This window comes from Bos javanicus, chromosome 5 (genome assembly GCF_032452875.1).
Source record: "Bos javanicus breed banteng chromosome 5, ARS-OSU_banteng_1.0, whole genome shotgun sequence".
Taxonomy (NCBI): Eukaryota; Metazoa; Chordata; class Mammalia; order Artiodactyla; family Bovidae; genus Bos; species Bos javanicus.
The window spans coordinates 48,637,137-48,650,098 of NC_083872.1; the positions used below are offsets into that span (position 1 = coordinate 48,637,137).

General features: G+C 41.2%; 1 long non-coding RNA gene across 1 annotated transcript; it reads left to right on the forward strand.

The window, feature by feature from the left end:
- Positions 1–654: 654 nt before the first annotated feature.
- LOC133247591 (uncharacterized) lies at positions 655–9,762 on the forward strand. Its single transcript, XR_009736439.1, has 3 exons — positions 655–4,209; positions 5,483–5,573; positions 8,675–9,762. It is a non-coding gene; the product is annotated as an uncharacterized LOC133247591 (long non-coding RNA).
- The last annotated feature ends 3,200 nt before the right edge of the window (positions 9,763–12,962 follow it).

Consider the following 12,962-nt stretch of genomic DNA (forward strand, 5'->3'; position numbering starts at 1 on the left):
GAGCACCAGATTTGAGCTCCCTGCATCAATACAGCAAATTCCCACTGGTTGTCTATTTTACGTATGGTAATGTATATGTTTCAATGCTACTCTCTCGATTCATCTCACCCTTTCCTTTCCCCAGGAAATGGTGAAGGACAGGGAAGCCTGGCAGGCTGCAGTACACGGGGTCGCAAAGAGTCAGACACCACTGAGTGACTGAACAACAACAACGCCTTCCCCCATTGTGTGTTTTCTTTATGTTTCTTGTGCTTGAAGTTCATTGGGATTTTCAGATAGGTAGTTTTCAGATGTCATCAAATTTGAAATTTTCCAGTCATTTCCTCAACTATATTTTTTCTCTCACCAACCTCTCATTTGGGGACTCAGGTTACAGTATATTAGGATGTTAAAAGTTGTCTCAAAGCTACTGAAGCTCATCATTTTCATTTTGCATTTCATCTCATATTGCTTCTATTGCTATGTTTACAAATTCACTAATTTTTTCATCTGTAATATCTAATCTACTATTAATTCTATCCAGTGAATTTTTTTATCTCAGACATTGTAGCTTTTAGCTTGAGTTATTCGATTTTTTGCATTGTTTTTCATATGTTCTATATCTCTATTTGGGGGCTTTCAGAATATAGCTAAAATAATTCTTTTCATGTCTGTTTCTGCTGATTCTAATATCTGTTTCAGTTCTATGTAGGTTTTCATTGATTGATTATTCTCCTTATTATAGGTTACATTTTTCTGCTTCTTAGGATAGTCTATTATTCTTTTATTGGATGCCAGACATTGTGAACTTTACCTTGCTGGCTCCTGCATATTTCTGTATACCTATAAATATTCTTCAGCTTTGTTCTCATATGCAGCTGAGTTTCTTGGAAAAATTTTGATCCTATTGGGCCTTGCTTTTTAAGACTTGTTAGCCTAGACTAGCGCTGCATTTGATCTTGGTCATGTGTCCCTTAGTACTGAGGCAAGACTCTTCTAAACACTCTATACCCAATATCTCATGAATTTTGACATTTTACAGTCGGCCTGGTGGGAACGGACACTACTGCTGGTCCTTTGTGAGTGCTGAATGCTGTGCTTAGTTGCTCAATCATGTCAGACTCTTTGTGACCCCATGAACTGTAGCCCGCCAGGCTCTATCCATGGGATTCTCCTGGCAGCAATACTGGAGTGGGTTGCCAGGCCCTCCTCCAGGGGATCTTCCCAACCCAAGAATCGAACCTGTCTGCCGCATTGTAGGCAGATTCTTTACTGTCTGAGCCACCAGGGAAGCCCAAGAATACTGGAATGGGTAGCCTATCCCTTCTTCAGGGGATCTTCCTGACCCAGGAATCAAACTAGAGTCTCCTGCATTGCAGGCAGATCCTTTATTGGCTAAGCTACCAGGGTAGCCCAAGTGTTGAATACTTTTTTGTTAATGTTTTCTCCAACCTTGGACAGTTTTCTCATATACGTAAGCCGATCAGTCTCTGCTAAATGGTCAAAAGGAACCCTCTGCACATCTTCAGAGTTCGTCTGTATGCAGCTTTCTCATCTGAACCAGGTACTTTGTCCTCCAAATTCAAGCTGCCTTGGCAGTTGTTTAAGGTAAGAAGGTAAATTTGATCCGTGTTATTCCATCTTGGTCACAAATAGAAGTCAACGGTTTATTTTTAAATTACTTCAAACATACAGAAACATTTCAAGACATGTATAGAGAACTCCCACATTCTCTTTACTCAGAGTTCCAAATTATTAATATTTTATCACCTTTATTCCGCCTCTCTCTTTACACACACATACATATCTAATTTTGTCATTATTCTTTTTTAAACCATTTAAGCAGTAACTGCAGAGCTGATGATTCATCACTCTCACTTCCCCCAGTTTCTATCTTTCCAAAACAAACAGTCTTCTACACAACCAAAGTACAGCCAAGCTCAGAAAGTAATATCAGTACAATACAATTCTATCAATACAAAACAATCAATACTATCATCCAGTTCATAGAACACTCTTAAGTTTTTCCAACTGTGCCAGTAACATCTGTTTTTTTATGGTCCAGTAGCCAAACCAAGATCATTTAATTGTCATAGATTTCCAATATCACTCAATCTGGAGTAGTGGTTTGTTTTTTTTGTTTTTTTTTTTTTTTTTAGTCTTTCCATCTTTTCAGTCTGTATGTATTTCTCTACCTAAGTTTGTCTCACGTCCAGAATCAGGTCATGTTTTCTTTGCAGGAAAATGATGTGATATTATGTTTTCTTGAGACTTCTCAGTTCAGTTCAGTCACTCAGTCATGTCCCACTCTTTGCCACCTCATGGACTACAACACGCCAGGCTTCCCTGTCCATCACCAACTCCCAGAGCTTGCTCAAACTCATGTCCGCCGAGTAGGTAATGCCACCCAACCATTTCATCCTCTGTCATCCCCTTCTCCTCCTGCCTTCAATCTTTCCCAGCATCTTCTCAGGAAACATAAAATTCACCATTTTCCCACTTGTAAGTGATCAGCATATTGTGGGGAAATATTTTGAGACTGCACCAATATAATTCTTAATCAAAATTTCACCCACCAGCCTTGCCCCCTATGGGTGACTCATGCTGAATCCATAGAACCTGGTCTTAACATGTAATTCATTTGGCTTTCCAAAGGCGTCAGCTATCCCGACAGAAGTTCAGATATTCCCGCAGTAACAGTTCTAATCTCTGTTGAAAACCGATATCAAAAGGGAAACCATACCTACCTTAGAGAAGTAGTTCTCTTCATTGAACAATCTATCCATCCAAGTACCAATCAATACATCACCCATTCATTGTATTGAGTGGGTATCGATGGTACTTTTACATGGTGCCAGGTTGTGGACATACACAACAACAAAAGCCCCAAACCATAAAACACAGTGCTTATATCTAATAAGTTCCTGGTTTTCATAGCAAAATAATGTCAACAAATAGTTACAACTCAGTGTGATTATAATACAAAAAAATACTTAGTATTATTCCCTTGTGGCTCAGTGATAAGGAATCTGCCTGCCAATGCAGGAGACATTGATTCAATCTCTGGGTTGGGAAGATTCCCTGGAAGAGGAAATGACAATCCACTCCAGTATTGTTGCCCGAAAAATCCCATGGACAGAGGATCCTGGTGGGTTACAGTCCATGAGGTCGCAAAAGAGTCAGAGATGACTGAGCAACTGAGTATGCAGGCAGGTATAAAATACGGTTTCCTAGAGAGGTCATATTGGTCCTTTAAGGTGAGTAGGCAATGGCACCCCACTCCAGTACTCCTGCCTGAAAAATCCCACGGACGGAGAAGCCTGGTGGGCCGCACTCCATGGGGTCGCTAAGAGTCGGACACGACTGAGAGACTTCACTTTCACTTTTCACTTTCATGCATTGGAGAAGGAAATGGCAACCTACTCCAGTGTTCTTGCCTGGAGAACCCCAGGGGTGGTGGAGCCTGGTGGGCTGCTCTCTATGAGGTCGCACAGAGTTGGACATGACTGAATCGACTTAGCAGCAGCAGCAAGGAGTCTAGATTTTATTCACTAGGGGTTCCCACTATGAGTGCAGATTCCTGGAACCCATCCTCAAGTTATTTAAATTAGAATCTCTAAGGAAAATCTGGGAATCTGTATTTTAACAAGCACCTTAAGTTTGTAGGTCACTGCTATAAGTCAGAGGAAGCTACTGAATGCTTTAAAATAGAGTGAAATAATCAGATTTGTGTTCAGAAAGATCATTCTGGGACTCATGGATGATGTCTTGAAAAGGGGTGCAGGCTGAAAGGGTAATCCAGACACTAAGATGCTCCAAAGTGAATTGTTAGATTATAGTAGCCAACAAGACTTGTTAAAGTGTCCCATTCTTGTACACATTTATCACTCCATGTTAGGTTGCAGGAGTTGGGGGCATATGATTGCTTGGCACTTGACATCTATTCCATTCCCCTTTCAGTGTAGTGGCTTTCAAACTTATTTTAAACTCAACCCCCAGTGAGAAAATATTTTACTTTGCAATGCATACATCTGTGTGTATGGCACAAAACAGAAATTACCCTAGGTTGATGCCCTCTGAAAATGTTATTCTGCTCTATTTTATTTTTTTTCAGTGCTTTCATGATTCACTAACGATGAGTCCTGATCCCCAAAGTGAAAGCCGTTGCTGTATAACAATGCTGGAAAGTGAAAGACTACATTTTCCCACCCACTTCAGCTGAAGTTCCAGGTATTTCCAGTTCTGCAAACCCAATGTCCTCGTGTTGCTTTTGCTATTTCTGCTGCCAAGCATGCCGTGGAAGTGTTTGGTCTTTCTTGGCAATGCCAGAAGAGGTTTAGTCACTAGCACAGGTGCCTTTCATTGGTATTATGAAGGGGAAAAAAAGGGTTATCAATTTTTGCTGGTGAAGTTTGTATCAGGCATAGAATGGTTCTGGGATCCGCAACATTCATGACTTTATAAGCATAAGTAAGTAAGTGTCAGTCATTCAGTCATGTCAAACTCTTTGCGACCCCACAGACTGTAGCCCACAAAGCTGCTCTGTCCATGGGATTCTGCAGGCAAGAATACTGGAGTGGGTAGTCCTTCCCTTCTCCAGGGATCAAACTTGAGTCTCCTACTTGCAGGCATATTCTTTACCATCTGAGCCACGAGGGAACCCCCTTATAAGCATGGGACCTTCTTAATTAGGACAATTTCTGATTACAGTGGCTTCAAGGTCAAGGCGGTGATGACGTAGGGTGGGAGGCTGAGAAGTTTTGAGTGGTAGGAGCTGCTTGGGTGCCCAGTACTGTGGTATGGCTGGGGAGAGGGGAGGGAGGTTTCTAAAAGGTCCCCCTAGAGACTGTTTTGTCTGCCCGTCAAGTGATCTATATGCTGCATAAAATCTGCAGTAAATCTCCACCTAGATAGGATTCTATTCTCTGCAACAGAACTCTGGACACAGTCTCACTGAGGTACTAGTGAAGTCCTAAGTCATGGAGTCTTAGGACTTGCCTAAATCTTCACCTGTCAAACTTAATCTGGGTCCAGCCACAAAAATGAATGAAGGACAATTACATCTAGCAGCATGGGCCAATCAGAAACATAAAGTTGAATAAAAATAGCAAAACACATAAGCCTATAGTTCTGTTTATACAAAATTTAGAAAATAGGCAACTTAAACCACAGTGCTTAGAGATGTGTATTTAAGGAACAGATCTATAGAAAAAGATGTGTTTACCATAAAAATCAGATTGTTAGGTAATCAGTAAAGGTCATGGAGAGACTTCTGAGGTGCTGGCTATGTCCTATTTTTTACCTAAATGGTGATTTTGCATGTATTTGACTTATGTACCTTTTGGTATGCAAATTATATTTGACATTCTCTCACACTTATAAAAATTGCAACAATAGCAAAGATTTTAATTGTAATGCATGCAATTTATGGTCATCCAGTCCATTCATACAATTTATGATCACCCAATCCATCCACTCATCTGATGCTTGAATGTCCCCACAGCCTTTTCTGTCCTCTGATTGACCCCTTCTGAAGAATTGGAGTCACGCAGTTGTCACTCATGAGAGAGGTAACACACTCAGGCAAATAACAGGTGAGCCTCTTAGCTTTATTGTCATGTTCCTGTGACTGTCCGCTATTGTTCCTCAGTTCCCAACTGCCGAGTCATTGAAGACCATATTTAAAGACTGCAAGAGGGTCCTCAAAACTAACATTGAATCTTAACATTCTCAGGATGTAACTTCCCTCTCTCTGACCCTTGGGTAACGTAGCTTGTTTTATTGTAAGAACCAAGACAGCAATGATCAATACCATAGCAGAAAAAGAGATACATTACATATGGGTTACCTTGAAGTATGAGTTGCTTTCTTTCTCAAATGGGCTGTTAAGTTTTGGGAAGGAGGATTGGGAGAGCAGAAATGACAGGTGAGACTGGAAAGAAAACTCCCCTGTAGCCTTATTTTATATTTTCTGGCTTTACAAGATGAACTGGTGAGTTTAGTAGATACAAGACAACTTGGTATTGGAGTGAAATGACCATCCTGTAAGGGAAAAGTCACAATATGAAGGTTTCCACTTCTCCAGTCTTCAAAGAGAGATATGGTATATCTGGGATGGAGGGTGGGGGACTAATGTTGTCAGGATTAAATGTTAATACCTGAAATCTTCTTCATCAAAAGATGTCATGTTGACTTCAAAGAATACACATGTCTTACAAGTTGAACTTTCTGTTTTTAAAGAAACATGGCCTCTGCAGAAAACTTTTCCAAAAGTTTTTCACCTTTTCCTGGTGCTTCATAACACTTTAAAGATTTTTCAGCTAAATGAGATTTCCAAACAATTGGACATGATACACAAGGATAATATGTCTTTTTGTTTGTCCAGTAAATATTTGTTGAGTTAGTCACAGTGAACAAATGAAAAGAAATTATAAAAGAATAAGTCACTATTACAAATTAGGTAGCTGTTTTTGATATAAAGTTACCCATTTTCAAGAGGATGATTTCTGAGAATTATAGGTAATGATTCTATTATGACAAAAATGTAGAGCTGCCTTTCTACTCTGTGCAGGCAAAGGAAAGTTGAAAAGTAAAGCCATTATCTGGATAATTCAGACAAGAAACTAACTATTGAGGGAAAGGAGGCCCTTTTTTTCCTGGCCCAAATTCATTTGAGCCATCCAATAACATGACCCACTAGAGTGGAATTTGGCATTCGAGAGGCTTGTCTTGGCTCATGTCCAGTGGGGTTGAGTTACTGAATTCTTTAAAGGACATTGTTCAAACATGGTCTCCCGTGTAACTGGGTTCTAAGGCATGAGCTGAAAGAACCTTGACCCTATCACATGACTCCAGAGTATTCATCCATTGGATCAAATTATGCAGAAAATCACTCTCATTCCAGTTCACCTTTCCAGGTTAGACAGAAGCAAAGTGGATTGCCCAAGATTTGCTCCACAATAGTTACACGCGAATACTTGAAAGCTCTGCCTGAAAAGTGTGTTGATAAATATGATCCCTATTCCTAGATGGCATCAATAGAAGCAAATGGGTCAAAGGTGGCGGTTACTTGGCAATTCCCCATTCCCTACCCCTGCCTGCCACATTCTCAGTTCTTCGGAACACACCTTTGATTACTGAAAAAATTGTATCGATTTCATGAATGGTAGAAATCACAACAGTTGAGCTGCCTGCCCTTCCAACCTCCTTTCATGACTCTAATGTGCTCCCTAAACATTTAGTTAACAACTGGAAAAAAACAAAATATGAGGATGTCTCGCTGAGAGTGACTATGTTGCAGAAACAGCAACTGTGACCTTTTGCTTGCTTTCCTTTGCTGGCCATGTCTGAGCAAGGCTTTTTGTAAGATGACCTGGGGTTGGGCATTCTGCCCATGCGCACACCTGGCAGCTCGAATCCTCCTATCCTTGGGAACTTGGATACATGCTGAGTTCCCATTTTCTTTGACTGCAAAACAGACAAGGACCAGCTGGTTGATGCTGACACGGCTCACATGACTGGCGGGAACACTACTTAAGTGTTCGGTGTTTGCTCTCTATTTATCAATGGGGAGATATTTCTCTGAGAAAAGCGTATCCTTTGTCTTCTGATGGAAAGTTTGTCCTTCCAATGGGGAATGATCTAGAAAGCAAACAAACTGATCATTCATTTCCCATGTATGAGTCCCATGTGTAAGTTTTCATTTTAAAGGTTTGAATCCAAATATAAGAAATGAACTGTGGCTCTAGAAATACCAGATACTTAACTTCTTTCCCATAGCAATATGATTTTTAATAGCTGAATATGCCATCTCTCCTTGAGCAGGTTGCTTTTATCACCAGTTTAAAGTATACGTTATTGTTATAAATACTATTAATTATTTGAAGATAATATCACCCTGGAAATAATTTTTAACGTCCTCAGTCTCAAGGTATAAAATAATGCATTGCTGGGTTTAGTATGTTCTTTTAGGCAAAGTGCTTTCCTATGTGGCTACATGGACCTAGCTTGAGCCTGCAGACTCTGGGAGACAGAAAAGTGGAAAATCAGACACTAATAAAGTATAGAGAAGGGTCTTCTGATTTTCTAACATTATGTTGGATAATATAAAAAATGTAATTTTTTTATACCTCTACCTAAAATTAAAAACTCCCAAGCGCTCCTTATGCTCCTCCTGTTTTTTTCCTTCTTCTTTGCCTCCTTCTCTTCTCTTTTCTTATTCTTTTTGGTTTTGTTAGATCGAATGTCAGGAGCTCTTTGAATTATTCATGTTACTCTGGTTAATGCTGGATTCATATTCATCCAGAGAAGCTTATTTTTGCTTAAGTTTTCCAACCATGAAACTAATAGAGCATAATGGAAATGTAACTGATACTTAGCTATTGTCCTGGAAATAGATCCCATTACAATTATATGTAAGAAATATTTAAAAATAACTGTAAAACAGGAGGAATATTTATGCTCTTCTGAAGATGAATAGACTTATTTATAGGTGGAGAGACATTCCATAAGATAAGCTAAAATTAATCATATTGCTGAAGTTTTCAAAGAGGTCAGAGTCCAAATTAAATATAGAAGGGCAAACCGGTTTCTTCCTCTTGCGTATTTTAATGAAGACTAGAGAGGCTGGAGAAATATTTATATTCTTTTATTCATATTTTCAGGATTGCCTCATGTCTCGATTTTTTTTTTCCAGATCTTTCATTTAAGTGACGGTACTTCAAAGTGAATATGGGTATTCTCAACTCCTCATATCTTAAAAAAGAAAAAAAAAAGGAAGAATTAATGGGACTGGAAATTTTAAAACAACAGATGTACTAAAAGTGTGATTAGTGCCTGAGTTAGACATACGGGGGAGTGCCACCACTTTATGTAGCTTTGGCTGAGTGCTGATTGTATCATAGAGGAACTGGAGCCCCAGAGTCACGCTGAGACCATCTCTAGGAAATGACTGCTGATTTCCCTTGGAGTGCAAGAGATAAGGAGCTGTTTCTCTCTAAACATAGCTCTCTGACTGCTTTGTGGTTAACTAGATGCACTGCTAAGAATTGTGGGTAATTCATTGAAGGATGAATATTGAAACGTGCTGTGTGGCGAGGGAGGAAATCCTGCTCCCAAACCCTGGCTGCATTACTCTGAAGGAGCAGAGAAGTAGAGAGGGACCAGCTCTCTACATCCTCCACTAAGGGGCCGACACACGTAAGCTGAACTCCAGAATGCAAGGTCAGAAAGAGACTCCCAGTAGTACCACTTGGGCTAAAGTGACATTTCTTCCATCTGGCCCCAGTTGTTTTTTTTTTTTTTTTGTCCTCCACAGAGCTACATACTTCAGTCATGACGCCTTAAGCAAGAAAACAACTTCTTCAGACAGTGGCTGAGATAAGAAAGACAAGGCAAAGCTTAGTCCCGAGTACAATGGTGTGCATGTTGATATCACTGAGTTATGAACTATTTCCTTTTAATCCAGTTTCAAAAGATAACTTCCTCCATATGCAATTAATTCCACATATAACTACAAGGAACTGCATATTTTCGAACAGTTGTGTCATCATTATGAATGTTTAAACAATCTCTGTGGTCTCTTTCCCACAAACTGATTTAACATGTATATAAAGAGGCTTTTGAAATGAGCACTTTACATTTGCTTCTCAAACTTCAGCGTCTGTTTTTAGTAAATATTGAAGATGAAACTTCCCCCATTCATGCCTGGAGCACTGGCCAATTGCAACTCAGGAATGCAGTTCTCGGGCTTTTCATGAATAAAATTCTCTGGTTGTGAACCTAGTCTTTCTCAGGCTGTGTCAACAGGACCAAAACTGAATGGATGTGGAATAAAGCACTCATGGCAGTTGGCTGAGCTGGCCACAGATTATCCTAATTAATATCAAGAGAGTATGAGCTACACAGACCTGTTCAAGTCCTGACTCTGTGCTGTAGATGGGGGACTATGCATCCCAAGGTGTGTCCAAAGCGGTCCCAGTTCACTCTTAGCGCTCCAGTGTAACTATAAATAGTGGCCCTTTCAAAAATGCCCCAGTTCGGGACATTCCTAGTGGTCCAGTGGTTGGGAATCCGCCTGCCGGTGCAGGGAAGATGGGTTTGATCCCTGGTCCGGGAAGATCCCAGATGCCGCAGGGCAACAAAGCCCTGCGTGGGCCACAACTGAAGTCTGAACACCCTAGAGCCTGTGCTCCGAGAGAGAAGCCACCGCAATGAGAAGCCTGCACATCTCAACTAGAGGGTAACCTCTTCTCATCGCAACTAGAGAAAGTCTGCATAGAGCAACAAAGACATAAAAAAATGTCCAAGTTTAAACTAGAATGTACATGATCACCCTACTGTTGGAAACACCCGCTTTAGGTCTCTGTATTCTTGCTTTTCATGAGTGCAGCAATACGTGTTGGGGTTTCCCAAGAGCTGGTGGTAAAGAATCTCCCTGCCAATGAGAAGATACAAGAGACGTGGGCTCTATCCCTGGGTTAGGAAGATCCCCCAGAGTAGGAAATGGCAACCCCCTCCAGTATTCTTGCTTGGGAAATTCCATAAACAGAGGAACCTGGTGGCCTGCAGTCCACGGGGCCACAGGGAGTCGGACATGACTGAATGACTAAGCACAATATGTTTTGGGTCCTAGAGATCCATTTTATTGGCCAAAATCATCAAAACTGATCATGAAACTTACTTAGAGTTAATTAAAACACAACTATACATGTAAGAATAATTTATTGGCAGATTAATGTGTCATTTTTCTCCCCACATATTTGTTTTGTCTTTTCTCATTTTAAGTAGGAACCAGTCCCTCGTGTGCTTCCTTGCCTCAGGGATTTTTGCAGGATGGAAGACAGAAGCCCCTGAGGAGTCTGCGATTCTTCCTATCTTTTTGTAAATGCCTACAGCCGTTGAGAAAATAACACGTCCTCCAGACTCTGAGAAAGAGGACGAAGCACTGGATGACAGAGAGTCAGAGACAGAAGTTCTTCTTAAGGTGGTAGAGGGAAACAGGACGGCAGGCTGTGCTGAGAAGGTGAGCAGAGGAGGTGGTGACTTAAACCCACAGCAGGGTCAGCTATGTAATTTGGGGGATCCAGTGCAAAATGAAACATGGCGGTTCTTGTCCAAATATCAAGATGGCAACCACAGAGCATTAAAACAAATCCAGGGCTCTTCTGAGTTCAGGGACCTGTGAAATGACACAGTCACATGGCCACCATGCAGCTAGCCCTTCCCAGAGGAGATGACTTCTTGATGTGCCTAGAGGGAGGTACCCGATACAAAGCCCCCTACTCACAAATGGCACCACCAAAACCCAGGGCCCCAGTGTGAGCATCACAGAGTGATGCCAGTGATACCTTAAAAGACTGGAGATCAGAGGCTCTTCCTCAATTGTCTTCACTGCAAGTAAACCCCGGAGAAGGCAATGGCACCCCACTCCAGTACTCTTGCCTGGAAAATCCCATGGACGGAGGAGCCTGGTGGGCTGTGGTCCATGGGGTCGCTGAGAGTCGGACACGACTGAGCGACTTCACTTTCACTTTTCACTTTCATGCATTGGAGAAGGAAATGGCAACCCACTCCAGTGTTCTTGCCTGGAGAATCCCAGGGACAGGGGAGCCTGGTGGGCTGCCATCTATGGAGTCACACAGAGTCCGACACGACTGAAGTGACTTAGCAGCAGCAGCAGCAAGTAAACCCTCTGGTTTCTGGTGTGACTCTTGAAAGGAGATGGGGTTCCTGACAAGGATGAGATGGACATTCTTGCCATCTTAGAGAAGCATGGCAGTTGAGAGTCAGAAAACTAACCCAATTTAAAGAAAAAAAGAAATTGATATGTTTTGCACACATCAGTTTGTGTACTAAAATTTATTTTACATATGCTTTTACAAATATTCAAGTTTATAAAACCAAATGTTTAATATAAGATCCACATTGTAAATATTCGTTTGGAAGTTTTTTCTGCATGGACTAGAATGACTGGGCTTCTTAAAATATAAGTCCATAAAGTGGAGGAAGATACCTACTTTCTTGGTGAACCTTCCTGAAATACCCACAGACTTCTTTCACCACAGCAAGGACCTTTGATCTGCATTTAAAATTCAGATTGTTTATCTCAGACATTTTCCTTATCCATTTCGTGTGCAAAAATGCTCTGAGTGTCACTGAAGGGTAGTTTCTATGGAATGAGAAGTTCATAGTTTGGGTTCACTGATAGCATATGTGCACATCTTATTTATGGCAGTAAATTTTTTTTTCTAAAAAGTTGTGATTCTCTGTAATAGTGTGTGATATTTGAGCAAGTTACTTAATGTGCTGGCCTTATCTGTAAAATGAAAATCATACTCACCTCTTGGGATGCTGTCAGGACTCATGCCAGATGACAGAGCCAGCACCCAGCACAAATGAAATGCTAAACGGTTGCTGAATCTTGGACATGACTCTGCCATGTTAATCACACAATAGTCACCCAGTTTCTAGTTTATGGGTTACACCAAGCTTTTTATTGTCGTTGTTGCTGTTTTTTTCCTGGTTGTAAATGACAGAACTTCTATCCACCATGCTGCTGCTGCTAAGTCACTTCAGTCGTGTCTGACTCTGTGCAACCCCATAGACGGCAGCCCACCAGGCTCCCCGTCCCTGGGATTCTCCAGGCAAGAACACTGGAGTGGGTTGCCATTTCCTTCTCCAATGCATGAAAGTGAAAAGTCAAAGTGAAGTCGCTCAGTTGTGGCCGACTCTTTGCAACCCCATGAACTGCAGCCTACCGGGCTCCTCCGTCCACGGGATTTTCCAGGGAAGAGTATTGGAGTGGGGTGCCATTGCCTTCTCCACCATGAAGTTCTGGAAATTTTTGTGTTTTAACATTAAGATAGTTGTCTTCTCCCCCAAAATACAAGTTAGCACCCATCTCCTTGGATGCCCGTGGACCACAGAATATTTCATGCCTCTGCCAGCTCCTTTTGGCCTTGGGCAGATATTGAATCATTGAG